This window comes from Pagrus pagrus, assembly GCF_965226575.1.
Source record: "Pagrus pagrus genome assembly, chromosome: 16".
In the NCBI taxonomy this organism is placed as follows: Eukaryota; Metazoa; Chordata; class Actinopteri; order Spariformes; family Sparidae; genus Pagrus; species Pagrus pagrus.
The window spans coordinates 3,023,933-3,042,728 of record NC_140200.1 but is presented as its reverse complement, the minus strand read 5'-3'; positions in this window follow the sequence as shown (position 1 = coordinate 3,042,728).

Here is an 18,796-nt window from a genome sequence, read left to right as displayed (position 1 = left end):
CCAAAAGCCATACTGGAGTTAAGATATTGTGTTGAAATATCACTTTGGTAAAAGTGAAAATCGCCCATACAAATAGGACTTGAGTAAAAGTCTTAAAGTATCTGATGTAGAATGTACTTGAGTATCAAAAGTACAAGTAAAAGTACATTTTGCATATATTTAATTGTATGTATCCTGTATACTGTGGGTCGACTGATTACTAGCCTGGCAGATTAACCAAAAATCTGCATTTTTTCGATTAGCAGAATCAGTGTTTTTTATTTTTAATCTGATTGTGGATGAAGTTAATGACTTTAAATATTTGAAGTTGAGTAAAGGAGTAATAAATTAAATATTCTCCTTGAAAATGTTGAGAAGTTGAAGTATAAAGTAGCAGAAAAAGATTGTACTTACTGTAAGTACCTTAAGCACGCTTTTGATTTCAGGACTTTTATTTCTAAGGCAGTGCTTTCACATTGAGGCATCAGTATGTTATAGTGGTAAAAAACCTGAGTATTTCCTCCACCTGTGCAGCAGTATCTTTGGGTGAATTTACTTTCTCCACCACTAGATGTCAGTAAAACTCCACCTAAGTGAACCGAGCTCCTCTGGGCAGGTGTGTCTGTGTGGGCAGTGAATTATTTAGGGCTGAATCCTGAGTTCTGCTGCAGAATATATCTGCTAATCTAATTATACGCGCTCTGTAATTAATTATCACTCTTTAGTTACCTGCTCTGACCTGCAGAGCTGCAAAGTAACTTCAGCAGAGAAAGAGAAATTTCCTGGAGGCTGCACAGCTTCGCTCTCCACTCCTGCAGCCCATGATGTCATTAGATGAGGAAAAAAAACTGGAGACTCCCCATTAAAAATGCAAGTCAGCCTCATTTTGTGAATCCACACAAATGTTTGCTGGAGGTGCACGAGGAAGTCAGCTACATTTTTAAACACTTTTATTAATTATGAGCCAAAAAAGTGCTTCCCCATCTCCAGAATGTGCCAGAACCTCCTCTCAACATCATTTCTTTTGAAAGTGAATCGAGCTCCTCCAGGATTTTAAAGCTTTCACATCTCCTCGTCTTTGTTCGTTCGGATCGGGCCAAAGCAGAATCAGTGCTCCTCGATTTTTCCTATTAACAACTGACGACAGCATTTAAGCAGGCGATTTGTAATCAGTCACACGACTGCTCGGGTCAGCTGTTTATCGGACAAAACATTATTAATCTTGAGCTGTCAAAAGTTATGGATTTCTCAAAAGGGTACAATCACAGGCACGGGGATGCATCTCTGGTGTCTGATGGAAAAGGTTACCGCTATCGTATGACGTCGCAACTCATTGAACTTTGAGAAGCTGCAGGTCCCCGAGATCTGTCGTTGTGCTAACAGATGGATTTTATGCCTTAAGAGTTTTCCCACTACCACAAAGCTATTTTTTAATTTCACCGTGACTTTTGTAAAGCTACAGAGTAATACTCTGGGAGCCATTTGGACATGTGCAGGAAAAAAAATCAGTAGATCAACTTTATTATGGGTTTGTTTTAAGAGACAGTGCATTTTTCTCTGATTGGATTCTCACCTTAAAATTTCCCTCTCAAGGATTCACTTGAAAGTGGCGTGAAATCACCTGTGTCAGGCTGGCTGGCGGGGCTGTTGTTTCACGCAGATCGGATTTGATTGGAGCATTCTCCACTCCTGAAGGGAGCCAAAAGATCGAGAGGGTAAAACAGCCCGGGGTTTTGATTCGACTGCACCAAATAAGGTGTAAAAAAAAAAAACTGCCAACAAGGCTGAGTGGTAATCGGTTTGTGGATGTGTTCACCCTCTCTGAGCTCTGGGAGAATAAGTCGTCCGTGTCTCAATAAAAATGGGATGATTTGAGAGCCCGGACCGGATATTTATGAAATCTGTTGAAATGACAGGAGCTGTGGGCGCAGATATTAGGATTTCCATGGAGCTATTATTCCTAAAACCTTTAGCAAAGTTTACTCAGGTGTCCTGTGCGAGCTCCTGTGTGTGCAGGAGCAATAGATCTGATGCGAGTGCACGTGTGCGTTATCTCCGCCTCATGTTAAACAGCGTTCTCCCAGCTTTTAATGACATTACACGTATAATGGTACGTTCCCTCACAGCGATGTCCCTTTTAACACCCCGCCGTCGACGTGAATCATCCCTCTCACTGGGCCATTGCCTCCAGATAGTTATAGGTCCGCACGGCCTCGCACATGCTTCCCCCCCCACTAAGACTGTAGGAGTGTTAACAGCTCTGCAAAACACAGGAACGGGCAGACATGAAGGGCTTTGAGAGGTGGCGAGTCAACAAAAGGAAGCTGAAGTAAAATGTTCCATTCCCATGGTTACATTCAGGTAATAAATAGACTCAATGGACATAAAGGCAACACGGAGGACACACAAAAAAATGAAAAAAGCACCTTTCTGCTTTTAGCCTCCTTTCCCTTCACTCATGACAGTCACATTAGTCAGACGTGGAATGAGTCACAGACTTTTGCTTCGACTTGCATTAACTCCTCAGACAGCGCGACACTTCCACAGATGTCGACGCAGCGACGTGCCCAGTGGTTATTGTGCGCTATAGCTCAAGGTTAGTCACACTGAATGGCTGAATCAGTGAACGAGGATGTTACTTGATGTACAGTTGTTCGTTAGACGCGTTAGCTGAAGACCTCTCACCCACAGAGTCGGATAAAAAACACAGTGTTGTGTTTGAGGAACAACGCTGCCTTCGCTATGAAAAGGCATTAAAAGAAAGAATCAGAACTTCTCCAAACAGCCCAAAATTACTATTTCAATGCCTCAAACCTTAGGTTACACTGGTAGCAGTGGGCAGATGTACCACTATGAAGGTTTAATAATGTTTCAAACAGTGTGTCCTTGATTTCACACACAGGCAGACAAAAGCAGCCGGACCCATTTCTTGCTGGTAGACCTGCAAACTGAGACTTTCGATGGCAGATGGTTTGAATCGTAGCAGCGTTGTGCTGTGCAGAAAAGTGGGCAACGTGCCTTAAAGGTGCAGTGCGTAGGATTTAGGACGATCTATAGGCATAAGTGGAATTACACTTTTATTGATTGTGTTGTCAGTGGTGTACTGTATGAACACCTGGATATAAGAGTCGTTGTGTTTGTTCTACAGAATGGCTGTGTACCTGGTTAATTATGTAGCTAACCAATGTGCACCGAACGACATCACAACAGCCAGCGCACTGCACAAGTAGGAATAAGTAGGCTCACAATCAGTGTGTTTACAGAGAGCGTCTGTCTCTCTCTCTGCAGAGCATGTGCGACTGATCGTAAACGGTAGGATATAATAACGAATAACGTCATTCTCCTGGACAGATCAAAAAAATTAAGTATTTAATGCTTAAATGGGTCACCTAGTATACTTTGATGGCTGTAAATACACCTGGGCGGCTCACCCAACTAAAATATATGTGTGGAAAACACTGAACCAAACACTGGCTCCAGAAAGGGCCTCTCACATGTTTTAAAGGCCACCGTAAGGGGGGGTAACCCATGTCCGCTGCAGGAAGGCTCTGGTACGGCTTTGCTTCATCGTCCATCAACCCCCACTGGCTCCATTTTGAGTGCAGCTCTGCCGGACAGCTGGAGTTGTGAGACAGGGGAGTTCCCATGATAATTACAAAATCACGAGCAACTGCAGTTATAAGTATGTTTTTATAAACAACAAGAAGTGTTCCCCACCGAAGGATTAGAAGAAGCGCTTGGATTCGTCTCTTTTTTGAGGTTTTTGCGCTGGCGTCAACACAGAGGGTTTTATTCTGAAAATTAACCGGATGTTTTGTTGTTGTTTGGGTGTGTGACTTCCTGTCTTCCTGTCTTCCTGTTTCTACAGTATCGGCCCCTTATAATAGTAATAATCGTAATGTTACCTAGTTTTATGGTGTTCATCCAGCTCAGCAAATACAAATAATTTAAATACACTGTTGTGATACCTTAAAATCACGTTTGTTTTTCTGTATAGCCCCTCCTCGGGATAAAAACGCACCAGCCGTCACTGCAGAACGTGACGAGCAGCAGGAGCCTTCCAGGTGGACAGACGGGGCCTGACTCTCTGCATTACAGCAACACAAAGGAAATGAGGTGGCATCTCTTAGGCAACAAAGCAGGGAGAGAATATTAAATACAATTTCACGGGATATTTGGGCCCCAGCTGTGCTGATAAAAGGCTTTTCATAGCTTACTCTGCTTTCGGGTGGATTTTGCAAGCAATGTTAGCACAGAAGAGTGGAAGAAGCTAGAAAAGGACACGGGAGTATCGCAGGTTAATGCGCTGTTTTTCTTTTTTTTTTACAGTTTGCTGGCTGCAGCAGACGCATCTGAATTGTTAATAGAGCGCAGGAAAAAAAAACAAACCTGCCGTGATGCACGTGTGCGTCTGCTAAAGCTCATATCAGAAGCATGAATCTCTCAAACTGTGCGTGTACGAACAAGTACGTGTTCATCAACACCTCATTTTTAAGCAGAAAAAACAATACGTACTTCATCCTGTGTTTTCTAATCAGCACCTCCGACTCTCCAAGGTGTTTATCTGCACTTCCCACCTCCAGAGCAAACTGCCTATCGCACAAATTCATTCCCCCGAGTCCAGACATCAAACATGGGAGCAGAGAAAGCCACGTACTCAGAGCAACATTTTTTTTCTTTCTTTGTGACTACCGGCCCCTCGTTACTGAGCAATTTGAATTTGAATCATTTTTTATGCACTTGAAATATTTCCTTGACTCAAAATACCTCTTTGAGGTCAATCCTAAACACATTTCATCCGTGCTCTCGCTGCCGAATGAGTTTTTGAGACATTCAGAATGTTCCAGTCATAAATCTGTTGATATATGTGAAAGGTGTAATGCCTTTAAAGAGACACCAAATGTTGGCTGACATTATTCACAGGTTCAGCAGAGATAGGCTGAAAGGTGCAGACACCATAAATAAAAATACATTTCTTTTCGGAAACTATGAGCATCGGGTTGATTTTCACCAGTAGTTCAAATTTGTTCGGCTCTGTTTCTCATAGCTTCAGTCTAGATGCTCCTACATGCACTCAGCTACCCCCATTACTGTTACTAAAACAAAGTAATTAAGCATCAAAATCAATGTGATTGATCTGAATATACTTATAGAGTGTGCAAGAGTGATTAAATAAATGCAGTGTACAGGATACGAGGCAGCAAATTACATCAGGATTTGGCTGTTTTGGGCCACAGGATGCAAAGTTCAAATGCATGAAAAAATGCATCAGTTGTATTTGGACCAGTCGGGTTTGTTTGTGTCCGACTGTATTCTCGGATCAGTTCACAAGGTCGACCTCCTGATTTATTTATCTGGTGTGTGTTGCTGGCAGGAGAAGGATTACGCTCGCTGGGTTAGAATTCATGAAATGAGAGGATGAAGCGGCAAACAGTGCAGGAGCCGGGAGTGATGTAACGTCCACCGTAATGTGAATTTCACCAGTTCTGATCGAGCGGATGGCTTTCAAGATCCTTTTCATCTGGGTTCTTTGTATCATATGTGTCAAAACAATGCGGGGTTCTGGACGGGATCAGTGGAAGTCAGCTCATTGTAATGTTTTTAAAGTGGGATTGTAATGCAAGACACTTGTATGTGTGTCCAAGGGCAGAGTGTTCAAAACATTAGCCTTTTAAAAAACCCTCATACTGTACGCTACATGCATAATTCACATCTCAGCAGATCATCAAAAACTTGAACTTTTTAATGATTTTTTCTGTCATGGATTTTTTTTTAACACTGGACTGAATTGCTTTGAGTTAACAATTTCTTTCAGCCCATTGACTTCAACAGAGACACCTCCATGGCAGCGGGGTGGAGGCTCTCCTTGAAATCAAGTCTGCTTTTCTTATTTTGGAAATTACATTTTTGTAAAAAATCGATGAAATTCCTCACCATGTTTTCCCTGCACACATACACATGAGCGCACCGCTAACGTTGACTAGTCATCCAGCAGCGAGCAGCTGAGTTAAGGTGTGTCGCACGCTGGCACACCACGAAAAACCTTGAACAAAGAGAGAACACGAGGCAGAGAGGAGCTCGAGCTGCAAGCTTTTACTTTTTTATGATCATCTTTGAACTTACAGCAGCGCCACCATTACACTGGATTACTTAGAGATTTTACAGTTTATTGTCCCACCTAATAGTGAACACAGCCGGCATGTCCTGCCTCCTAATACCACCTTGCACTGCCAGAGAGAGGATGAAATATCCCGGATCATCCCTATGTTCCCTGCTGCGTATGTGACCAGGGAACATAAGACCCTTTTTTAGAAAAAGGCTCCTATGTTCCCCGCTTTCCCCCAAAAGGGTTAGGGTTAGTTAGTTAGGACCTTTTCTTAGAAAAAAGGTCCTATGATTCCCGCTGTTGCCGGTTGATGAACAAACCGGGGAACATAGGAACTTTTTGGGGAAAAACGGGGAACATAGTACCCGGGGAACATAGGTACGCTCCCGAAATATCCACCCTTGGGTTCAATCTTTGGACAACTTTTCCAAAGCCCAGAAAAGATTTTTTCCCGCCCTATTTTTCCAGCGCTGTGTATTTCACGGGATTTGGTTTGCACAGACGATGTGATTAATATCACTCTGCATATTCAGCAGGTTGCATAACCCCTGAAGTAACCTGGAAGCATGAAATAAGCAATACTGATTTGACTAAATAAGTATCCAGCTCTTCTCTCACATCCAAGGGTTTAAATGGCATTTATATCTATCTTATCACTGATCCTTAAGAACTGTTCCAACTGGGGCAGTACCAGTCCCAGTTACCACATCCCAGGATGCCAAGATTATCATTTTGCTTCACTGTATTAGCTTCATTTTGGGGGGTGACTCAGAGTGTGAGGCTCTCTCACTAGCATCCAGCTACCGCTATATATAAATGCCTCTTCTGAGCCATTCATTCATTTATGCAGTAACTATGGTAGATATTTGTTTGGGGTACGTAAATACAAATTTTTCCCCAAGTGGAAGCTCTCGATCTCCATCACGTCTGTGTGCTCATGTATAAAAACGCAGAGGAGGGAGAGAGAGAGAGCTGTTCTGGTTTTCTGACATCTGCAGCTTCTGAGCTCTTCACAAATCAGAACAGGCTGCTGCTTCTTCTTCTTCTTCTTCCTCAGACAGGTTGGGAGACGTCTGGGCTGTCAGAACATCTATCAATAAAATACATCACACGCACACACACGCACGCACTCGCACAACACAACGCACACAGAGGCAGACACACGTACACACCTCTGACATGAAGATGAATGGCGCACATCAATGTTTCCATCTTCGGCTCACCGAGGGGGCCCTTACGGAGAGGCCGCTGCTGCAACGAGGAAGCCGAGCTCGCCCCGCTGCTCCGTCACGACCGTGGAAATTACTTACGATAATTTATATGACGTGACTGTACAACGTGCTGGAAGTTCAGCACTGGAGGAAACATGAGAGAAAAGCAGGGGAAAGAAGTAGTAGCTGTTTCATGACTCGTGCCCTGAAGTCTGCGTCAGAAGGGTAGAGAAGTCGTCAGCTGACGTCCTTGAGATGCTGGGAGTGCGTCTCAACACATGCGTATATACACAAAATCTAAAAGGATTATTTTCATTTCATCTCCACACAGACTTTATTGCTCTTGAACCTACGCTGAGCGATCGGGGGAATAAAGGAGGAACCTTAAAAGATGGATGGGATGACGGTTTGAAGGCCGACACGCTTTTTCAGTTTAGATGAATTGATGCTCGGCACTGAGCTGATAATTCTGCTGTAATTACGCCAAGGATTTGTTTGTCGGCCTCCAGTGAGGACACAGCGTTGCAGCGTTGATGGAAAAGAAATGCTCTTTTAGCCGTGCTGATTTGTCTAAATCTTGTTTTTTTTCACTGTGTTTTGACTTGAATAAAATATTCATTTTAATGTCCTCAAATGCACTTTTTGATAATTTAAGATAAGTCATTTTTAGATAGAAAGCTAATGAGAAATTAGCATACAATTAGGCAGTTATAAATATTTGATAATTAGAAATGCATTCTTTTATTTGTCCATTAACTCCGGCGAAAGTTTTCTAATTTATGAAGAACTTTATCACACAACAAACAACTATTATCGTTCTTGTGGCTGTTGTGGCTGAAGGCACATTTCTTTTTTTGACGTTTTTCAACAAATACAGCGAGTGAACTCGGCTCCAGGTGAACTCCCAGTACCCTCTGCATGCAAGAGCAACTTCCACCGGAGCCCAGCGAGACGTTTACCTCCCTCAAACTAGACACAACCTCGACAAATCTCCTCACAATAGAGCAACCCGGGGTTATGGGAGGATACAAAACAAAGACCGCAGAGTTCAAGGGCCCCAAATTGAGGCCAGAGAAAATGTTTCTGTCACTGACCAAGCACAGCGGCGCAGTTAGCCGTGTCATTTTGCTGTCCTGCCTCTGTGATAGATGGACGGTGGTGAACCTCAGAGGGAAAATTCAGACATCTCTGTGCATGTGTGTGTGCGTGTGTGCACATGCGCTCCACAATCACACAAAAAATGCGTGTGCCAACCACCACCCCCCCCGTTGGATGCCTCTCAGCACGTGTGCTTACAAATGAATGTGTGGGCACGCTGCGTTCCTCTGGAGGCAGGATGCCGTTTCCACATCCTTCTCTGCCTATAATTAGCCGTCCTGATAAAACACCGGGTTTGCTGGCGCTCGCAGGATCAAACAGTGATGAGCAGGCAGCTCTCTTCACAGCACACTGCAGACGCCAGGTGGCTGTCCTTGAGTTGAGTGCTGGGCTATATGCAGTACGCATCTGGAGGGCAATTAATCAGAAAAAAGGCGATTGTGATATGATACGATGACACTCTCGCAATCACAATTATTGGAGACAGAGTCCTCGGGATTGGATGTAAGCTTTAATTTGAGATATTAACGAGGATTTGTAAATGTTTAGGAGGTTTTTCGTCATTGATTTAGCATTTTCAGTGTCTCGTGTCATTAAAAGGTGCCCCTCAGATAGAAACCCACTCTGTTACAGCGTGTCTCCTCTTCTTCCATCCCATTTCACACAAATAAGGCAGCACAATCACACATGACTGCACACGCAAACACACTTCTCTGTCTTAATCACCAGCAGGTCAGGGACCGCATGAAAATCAGCCCGTTTTGCTGTTGCAAGGTTAACCTAAAACTCGTCCAAGGCATTTCTTCTCACCCAATTTTTCACATTTTATTTCATCCTTCTCTTGGGAGATTTATTTGCAACAAAGAGATTTCAGGACCAGTACAGAGATCTTCAGAGTTATTATTGATCAAAGCGTGTCCTCCAGAGAACATGTCATCTTGTTGCTAGCCTACAGCAGCTCTCCTCTCTCTTTATCTACATTATCACAGGGAGCTGATCTAGTTAAATGTGCTTTATAAAGGTTGTCTGTGTCTTTAGATGGATTTTGATACTCAAAGGGGCTCTAGGTAACAATTTGTAGCAATTTACATATATTAATTACTTTTTTATTAGTCATATCGGAGCAGATTGGACGTGACTCAGGTACAAATGTTCACAGACTAGGTGATGTTTTAAAGTTTTATTCATGTGAAGTTTAATCTCCTTCGCTGATGTTCCTCCTCTGTGCAGCCAAACTGTTACCTTGAATAAACTTGTGGATTTCTCTGGGAATGCTAGCATGCTAACACGCTAAGATGGTTACCACTGTGTAAACCGACCGTGACATCATCCATCGGTTTGTGGCCTTGAATCCGGCATTATGGCCATCGCCATCTTGGGTTTTTTTGGAGCCAGAAGTGACCGTATTTGGACGAGAGGGTGGAGCTGGGCAGGACATCCTGATTGGATCCGACTGAGTACATCCCTGTTGTAGTGTCCTGTCAATCACCAGATAGCCACGCCCCTCGATCATACCCTGCTTTATCGCCTATTTTACTCAATAATGTACAAAATGAACATCATGCTGTGTTGCAGCAGACTTAAAACTAGCAACTGATGCATGGTCTCATTAGGAAACTGTTTGCTGAGCTAATAAATCAAGTGAGGGTCAAGAAGGGTCATTTTACTCATAAGCTTACATACAGACCTCTTTTCGAAACCACTTTATTCACCCCCCTGCTGGCCATTTGAAATAACGCAGCTTTCAGGCGCTGTCTCTACTTTGGATTTACTTTTTCAGACTCTGAAGCTCATTGACTGCATATTTTATACAGCCAACAAAGTAAACAGTATACTTTTAAAATATTAGCATATTAGCATTGTCACTGTGAGCATTTATATAAGGCCTACTTATTAAATACTGGTGGCGGATGCTGCATCTCTTCAGGGTTCAAATGAGAGTCTACTTAATGCTGCATGAGAAAAAAATGAAGTATAAGATTCAGCTGCCTTCCCATCCCAGTAATTCAAACACAGTCCTTTAGTGGCATAATGTGAATCTGGCGTTACGACTGTCAGTCTGCAGCTCTCTGAGACTCGGAGCTGAGAAGAGCTTCTGCACTTCGTGTGCAAAAAGGTAAAAGTGAGCTACTGGTGGGAGGCTGCCTGGATTTTGTCCCCTGATTACATCTTAAATGTCAAGAACTCCCTGTGGAAAGATTCAGGGTCAGGGCGCTCTGGGATATTTTGGCCTGACACTGTGAAGGTTCACTAATGTAGCTTCAGTCCAGAGAGATAGAGCAGGTTTTTTTTTTTTTTAACACTTCTCTCTACTCGAGTCACTCTCACTCGATGTGACTGGCTCCCAGAATTAAAAGCTTTACGTTGAATTTAAACCTTGAAATAAACTCGAACTGTCAAAATAAAATTCAACAAGTTGTTGTTGATGTGGTCTGACTTCTAAACCGTACTGTTACAGTGATGTCAAATGGCTTTTACTCCAGTTATTCTTCTTTTTTTCTTCAACTTGTACTTTAAACTGTCGTCGCGGCAGCTCCACAATGACAACGAAACTCATTTGTACTGTCCAACCGCCTTGGGTTGAAAGCTGCTGCGCTTAATTGACACTTTTTGGCTTTGTGTGACGGAGGCTTTGTGAAAAAGAGAAACACTTACTGTAAACTGTCATTAAAGAGGCAGCAATTCATTTAAACCTTGAAATCCTGTCTACTGCACCAACACAAATGGTGAAAAAGAGGTTATAATTGGCCATCACGCAAACAATAATGGCCGTCATGTCAGCTGTTCACAATGTGCCTCTCTCCCTCATCCCCTCGCTTCCTTCTCTCCCTTTCAACAAAGCAATATGAGACACAAAGACGCCGGCAGACGGAGTCAAATGAGTGGCTAATCTGACATAATCAGACAGGCAGCGTGTCCCTGGACTTAAGGTCAAGGAGCAGTCTCATGTGAGCTGCACGAGGATGAGGTGGAGGGGTAAGAGGGCAGAGGAGGTGAGAGGTGAGGATGAGGTTGGAGATCGCGGGCCAGGAAAGGGTTAGAGGTGCTGGAGGAACAGAGGGAGAGTGAAGAGAGCAGCGAGGTTCGTGGTTGCGAGTGGGCGGCTCGCTGAATTGATCAGGATAGTGTCAGAGTTGCCTCTTGCACCACTCAGCCGTCGCCGACAGCGCCGACGTTCCACTTTCGCCGGCAAAATCCAGAATTCTTGACGCGTCTCATTACTCGGCTTGTTGAGCTGAATATATTTTTTCAGTCGTAAAGTAGCAGTAAATGAGAAAGTATGTGAGGATAAACATGAATCTCCAGGGGCTGGAAAAGATTCATTTTATTGAATGTTTCTCTAACAGCTTCTTCTTAAAGACAAACAGAACTGCATCTTGAATGCTAAGTAGCTTTTATATAGTATCTGGTTCACTCACACCGCCTCCTTTTTCAGCCACAGTAAACAGCTAGTGGTATAAACAAAATGGTACACGACCCGCCAGTCACCAAGCAACTGAACGACACAGCTGGTGAACATGAGGAATATTTAACGGTTAGACATTTACATTTAGGAGGTGGTGGAGACCAAAAACAAGCTAAAAAGGACAGTGACTATCGAACACGAGTGGTCAGCAGTTCAACATATCAGCTCCAAGGAGACGGTGGTTCTTTCACAATGAAGACAACAACTCCCATCATCTCAGCCTGCTTTGGTTTTTGATTCAGAGACCTCCAGGCTCAGAAATGACATAATGTGTATATAATCATTTTCATGAAGAATTAAATTAGCATGTACTTTATATGAATACCACAAACTCATTGAAAAACAGAACCTGGAGCCTGAGGCGGGTTCAGGACGACTGGTGACTTTGGCCCGGCCGTGAATTTGACAGGTCGAGTTGTTAAACGTCAGTTTGCTCTGATGAACCTCCGTCTGATGTTACACAGGGATGTGTTGTTTGAATGCCTATGAGAGCACTTGATATGTTTATCTTTTGTTTATTTCTTGAATCATTTCCCAGCTTTTCCACCGGGCTCTCTTGTGTCTGCGTTTTCGACCAAATGAGTGCAGCAATTCTGGTAAAAGGGAAATCCAATATCCCAATAATGCCGGAGTCCCCGCACGCATCCAGTGATCAGAAAAAGATTTGTGGGCCCGCAGAGAGCAGAAAACAAAGGATCGAGTTTTCCCATTTGCTCTCAGTAGGAAATCTGTAATGCGAGGGCAAAGGGCTCAGTGGGCTCTTGTCTGATAAGTCGGGGCATTCTGTGTTAGTTGCATTGATGAAAAAAAATCCTTTAAAGGGTTTAAGTTTTCACGCTGCTGAAGTCAATACAGACTTCTACTGGGTGCAGGGACTGTTCCTCTTCCCGTTTCTGTTTTCTATCCGTCTTTGTTTCTCTCCTGGTAATTCTTCTTCTTCTTCTCCTCTTTCTGCCTCCGTATCCTCCCTCGATCTCTCATCGTCTCCTCTGGGTTATTTCTATGTCTCTACCCTTATTTTCACATACTGTACCTTTTTTGCTGAGGGGCATCAATACCGGTCCAGAGTGGACAATTTATTACGACAGGGGTGGAATGAAAATACCAACCTGACAATCAATTTCGCTTCTGGGCCGTGTGTCCTGCATCACAATTTATCTCTATTGTTGATTTTTATCTCCCGGTTGCGGGTGTGTTCTTCAGTAGTTTGCTCGTCTCAATCAATGGTTCGCATTTCTCAGGCTCATCTTTCTGTTCGACAACCCTGCCGAATGTCTCAAATGTAATATCAGCTCAAGAGAAGCAGGGCTCATGTGGATGGTTTTACCAAAGCGAGTACTCGCTGAATGGCATTGTGAACATCATGACTGTCGGAGAATGTTTTGCTGCAGCTTTTCTTTCATTTACTCATGAAAAGAAGAGATGAAGTGACAATCTTAGGTCAAGGCATGTGGAGAGAGAGAGAGAGAGAGAGAGAGAGAGAGAGAGATAACATCCAGAGGCATCCATGAAGCACTTCTGTATTTCTGAAAGGACGTTATTATGATTACTTTCATAACTAGCCTCAAATCAAAGAAGTGCAGTGGCATGTATACCGTCCGATGTATAGGAAATTCACGCTTGGCGCTCACATTAGTGGATAAATGAAAAGCCACATGCGCTTTGTATCTCTGCACAATCTGCTTCAAGCCGAGCAATTTCCATTTCAAGGTTGCCTCAGCTATGATAGACGTATGGAACGGAGGGGGTCACTTCATTTTCCCTCCATTTGTGGCAACTCTGAGGTTACTAAAGCAAAACTATCTGCAATGACAAGAGCAGAAGTGTCTAAGGAAATGTGGGACATTAACTATTTGATAGTTATCAAGACGTCAAACCCAGAGAGAGCGTGTGAAGGCCGTGTCGCCGAAACCTGTCTGTTTGTCCGGACAGACATTGTTGCTGCTGCCAGCCCTGTCGCTCTACCTGTAGTGTGCCTTTAATAACGACCAATAAAAAGATGACGTTTTCCTTTACCTTCGTTGAAAGAGAGAGAGAGAGAGAGTGAGAGAGAGAGAGACGTAGGGAGGGAAAGAAAAATACTGGCCTTCACTTAAAACTGTAATGAAATGCTGGCATGATGTCGACATGGCTGTCAACAGATCGCTTTCAGGTGTATATCTCTTTATAGTGAGCATAAGAAATTAAGTTTTAATTATTTTTTTCACCATTTGTACATTTAGACATCAGCTTTACATGTTGATCATTGGCTAAATAGTGTCTGAGTTCTTCATTCTAATGCTAATGCAGTGGAAAACTGTGTAAAAGTCACGTTGCACGATCAGAATTACGGTACAAAAATCTCATAATGATCAAAATTACAATGTTTTTGTACCTTGTTGTCGTCAAAACAGGCGGCGAGGTGGCTGTGCATGCTGGGTAATACAAATTCCAGTGGAAGTTAAAGTAAAAGAGCTGAAACGGAAATTCTCCTAATTACAAAGTCATTTCTGCTTAGATATTCATGTAAGTGATGCAAACACACAGACTCATACTATGATTATGCAGGATTACTGCACACTAAGCATGTAGGCCGTAACACATCTTAAGAGCTCATTCTTTATTTATAAAGGCCTGCAAAGAAGAAACACGAGACCAAAAAAAAAGCAGACACCTTGACTAATAGTCTGTAATAATGTTGCACACACATCCCATAATAGATTCAGCGAACTGAAACGTAAACAACATTACCCTACTTGTTCAATTTGCTATTTTCTTTTCCCTGATATTTCCTCCCGACCATATGTTGTCCGGAGCTATCTTTAAATGGGAGCATGTGTGTGTGTGTGCCGTGTGAGGCCCCCGAGGGCTACAACAAACTAGCAGCCCTCTGACCTCCAGTTAGAATGAGGACTTTCCATCTCTGGACAACTTGCCCTTCGAAGCTTTCTGCTGTCACTTAAATGGCTAATGGCTCCCATTCCCTCGGTACAAGGAAATTAGGGGGCCAAATACAACAAAGTGGCCCGGCTTTTGGTGTTTTGGGGATAACAGATTGTTTCTAAAGTAGTGGAAGGGGGCACGCTCATTGTGAGGATGCCTCATCAATCATCATTTAACGGCCTTTAAATGGGTGTTTCGCCTCCCTAAGGGATTTCAGGATTGAACTGCCAGAGATATAAAGGGCAAGCCTACAGTACGTTTTTCCGGTCTAAGCAGTTTCTAAAGTAACTCTGTGCTCGACTCACCCTCAGCGTTTAGACGTGCATAAATGTTTCAGGAAACTCCGGTCCAACAATCACCGAAAAAATTGCTAGATAGATACAGTAAACAGGCCGCGGCTCAACATAAATTGTAGCAAGCGTTCTTTAAACCGCAATTTTCCTGCTGACAGATGACAGACGCTGCTCAGTAAGAGCCAGCATTACTGTATAAATAGTGTCAGTGACACATATTCATGACAAGTGGGAATGCTGATGATGACGAGCGAGTGAAGAGGACTGTTGATGCCCTCATCAAATGACTATTATATGTAATTTATGAAATCCGCAGCCTCGGCACTAGAATTTAAGCAAAAATCAGAAATGCAGTACATCAATCAACACGGGCCCTTTTACCGCTGATTACTGGACTCAAAATCATCCACTTCACTCTGAAATCCCTGTTTAAAAAAAGATGTAATGTGTTTTTTTCTTCTTAGATTTAACAAAATTAAAGGTATTACAAACGGTTGTCAAAAAAGGCTTCACACAGGCACATTATTTTGTGCCGAAGATAAGTTCGGCACCACTTTCATGTCTGCAAAATTGAATTTTTCTTGCTTTTGCAAGTGGTGGTTATCTTAGGCTAAAGAGTGGTGGAGCCACAGGTGGAACAGCCGGCCTGGCTCTATCAGAATCTGACAAACAACGCCTCCCAAGCCCAGACGTTAACACGTTATTCCTCACGATGGTAGGCAGGGTCTGTGACCGAGAATCAAGAGTGCTTTGTTTTAATGTTATGTTACAGAAGTACTTTACATGACAGGTTACATGACGTGAATTACGTCACTTTCGTAACTTCCAATACGTAAGTCACATGACGAAACCCAGTTATTTTAACCCAAAGTTTGATATTTTCCTAAACCTAACCAAGTAGTTTTGGGTTCCTAAGCTTAACCAAGTATGTTTGTGCCTAGACCTAAACAAACCGTTTGTTTGACAATGTTACATAGTCATGTTAAAAAGTCATAATATGCTTACTTTATTTTGAAAGTCTAACCGGACGTTGCATATGGTGTGTTATTATAGGTAGAGTGCCATAGATTGAAGCTGAAGGCCACTGACCAAGATAGAGTATTTGAAGTTTTCACATAGTGAAAGATAATTTCTACTGTTCACTTTGGCAACACAATGTGCTGCTGCTCATCTCTGGTCAAGGATTAAATCAAACCATTTGAATTACAGCATTTTGAGAGAACAAATTCCTCCATCTTGAACAGTCTCTGTACCTGAATCAGGCTCGGTTGACCTTGCACTGACCGTTGTACCTCAGAAAGCTTCAGGGTGGTAGAGTTTTTTCAATGACTAAATTACTTCACTTATAATTGCAGTACTTTTCCGCCTCTCATCTTTGAAGGACCAATTTTTCAATCAGTCATTTTAGGGTTTTCTTTTTTTTTTTTTGCCTTTTCATTGGGCATTGGGAAAAATGTTCAAAGAAAACAGCCGAGGCTTATTCACATTATCTCCTAATCTTCCTTTTTGACAAGATAATGCCAGATTTAGGGAGTTTGGGTCTATCCAACCTCTTACAAGGCAAAGCCATAACAGCAGTGATTTTCAGTGAAGAAGAGTTGTTAAGTGACAGCTTGATGTACGCCTCTGAATACACAAGCGACAAAAAAACTATTAAAAACACATTCAGTTCATTTTACTCACGACATTGTCACTCGTGACTTCATTTCATCTCTCTCCTAAAGACGCCGTCTCAAACTTGTCAACTGAAGTTACTTTTTTTTTTGAAAGAAAAAGCATTTTTCCTACTTCAATTTGTATTGCCACCAGCAATTTTATAGTAGAATGAGCTCTTTTGTTGATCTGAAAAGCAATCATCATTTCATATTTTTTGAAATTCTTGGCAGCCTCCACTCCCTTCTCATGTGGATTTAAGACATGGGACTGTGATCAGGCATTGTCAGGCATGTGTTGGCAGTTTGTATTGGCTTTTTTTTTTTTTTCTCCTCCAACAGGATTAAAATGGTCCATTATCAAGCGTATATTGGAAGGATGAAATTTCCAATGTTTATTCACTGCAGGTGATGATGAATGGCTGCCTCGGACGAGTGTCCTGTGTCAATCAGTCAGGTCGGCTCATTAGGTCAGCAGATTCGCAGCCACAGGGGGATGGTTATTCAAATCCCTAAAAATATGCAGAGACGGTGAAAACACCTTGGCCTATGAATAACAATAGCCTCATGCCGCAAGAGTCCTAATGTGAGGAATATACGGTGTCAGAGAGGAGCTTTGACTCACAGTGAATCAGACAACATCATACATATTAAAATTATCGGCGTAAGAACAAAAGCCTGACGTGTCAGTTATGTGTGAATGCATTACACACAAACAAACACACACATGCATTACTTATAAGAAAATAAATACACCTTAAGTATACCCCTGAAGCATACTTCTGTGTACAAGGTATGAAATATTGGTAAGCAGACTAGTTTAATACTTGCTTTTAATATATGTGTACTTCAAAGTGTGCTTTAGGTGTACAGATATTTTGTGTGTGAAGTAAACCAGGTATATTGCTTGTATATTTTAAGTGTATTCAAAGTAAATGTCCTAGGGCACTGTCTCTGTGTTGGTAGTACACTTCAGTGGTACTTGTATGTATACTGCTAGTACAATGAAAGTGTTATTATGCACTTAAAGTGTGCTTAATGACGCAACGTCTACTTCTTTGAATAAGTCTAGTCATGTCTCCTTGTGCACTGTTTGCATGTTATATTTAACAAGTAGACCACATTAAAGGGAAGTTGTACATCTAATGAAGTATACTTAGTGTTAACATACAAGTGCATGCCGAGTATGCGTACTTCTTATCCTTAACTGACAGTATAGAGCTTACAAGTACACGACTACAATAGGTTGCTGTTATTATTTGATTTAAACACACACTGCAGCTCCTTCCACTCGGTCCGTCAATAAAAACACTTCAAACTAAAAGATGTAGCTTTGTGACGGCGTGAAGTAGCGCGGGTTCATGGGAGTTGTTGTCTTCTCTTCGACTCGAGCAGAAACTTTCAAGGACAAAGAAACGTACCGAAGTTGTATTCACGTTCACGTTCACATTCAGTCAGAGATTTATTATACTTTTTTTTTTTTTTTTACAAAACCATGTCATACAGGTCCACACAGAAGGTTTGAAACTGGACTCTTACATCCCCCACGTCTGACCTGTAAGTTCATAACTCAAATGTGTCAACACAAGTTTTTTTTTAAATTTATTTCTTTTGTTAATCTGCTTCGTTTATCCGTTTTCACAACTGTAAAAGAAACATTTTATAAACTAAAGTACGAGAAAAAAAACAACCAATGCAAAATATTCCCCTGCTTGAACAGCCTTGGTTAAAACTTTTTAATGAAATGAGAATATTTTGTACCGAGCAACAGACTTAACTAATGAATGGGCTAATTAGCCTGCTAACAAAATGATCAAAGGAACGAGGTTATTAAAGGGCTGCGTTCGGCCCACGGGCCAGCACTCGTGTAGGCCTGATGTGGCGCTTAAATGCTTATTTAGTATGCAGCGAGTGAAGCGCGCTCCGTTGACTGACGTGAGACGATATATAACAGATTTTTGGCTCTGAGGAACTTCACCATCCCAACATCTGCAGTCCATCCTTCCTACGGGTGCACGTCCGTGTGTCCTTGCTATTCCTTCAGCGCAGGGGTTGGGTGGAAAGGTAAT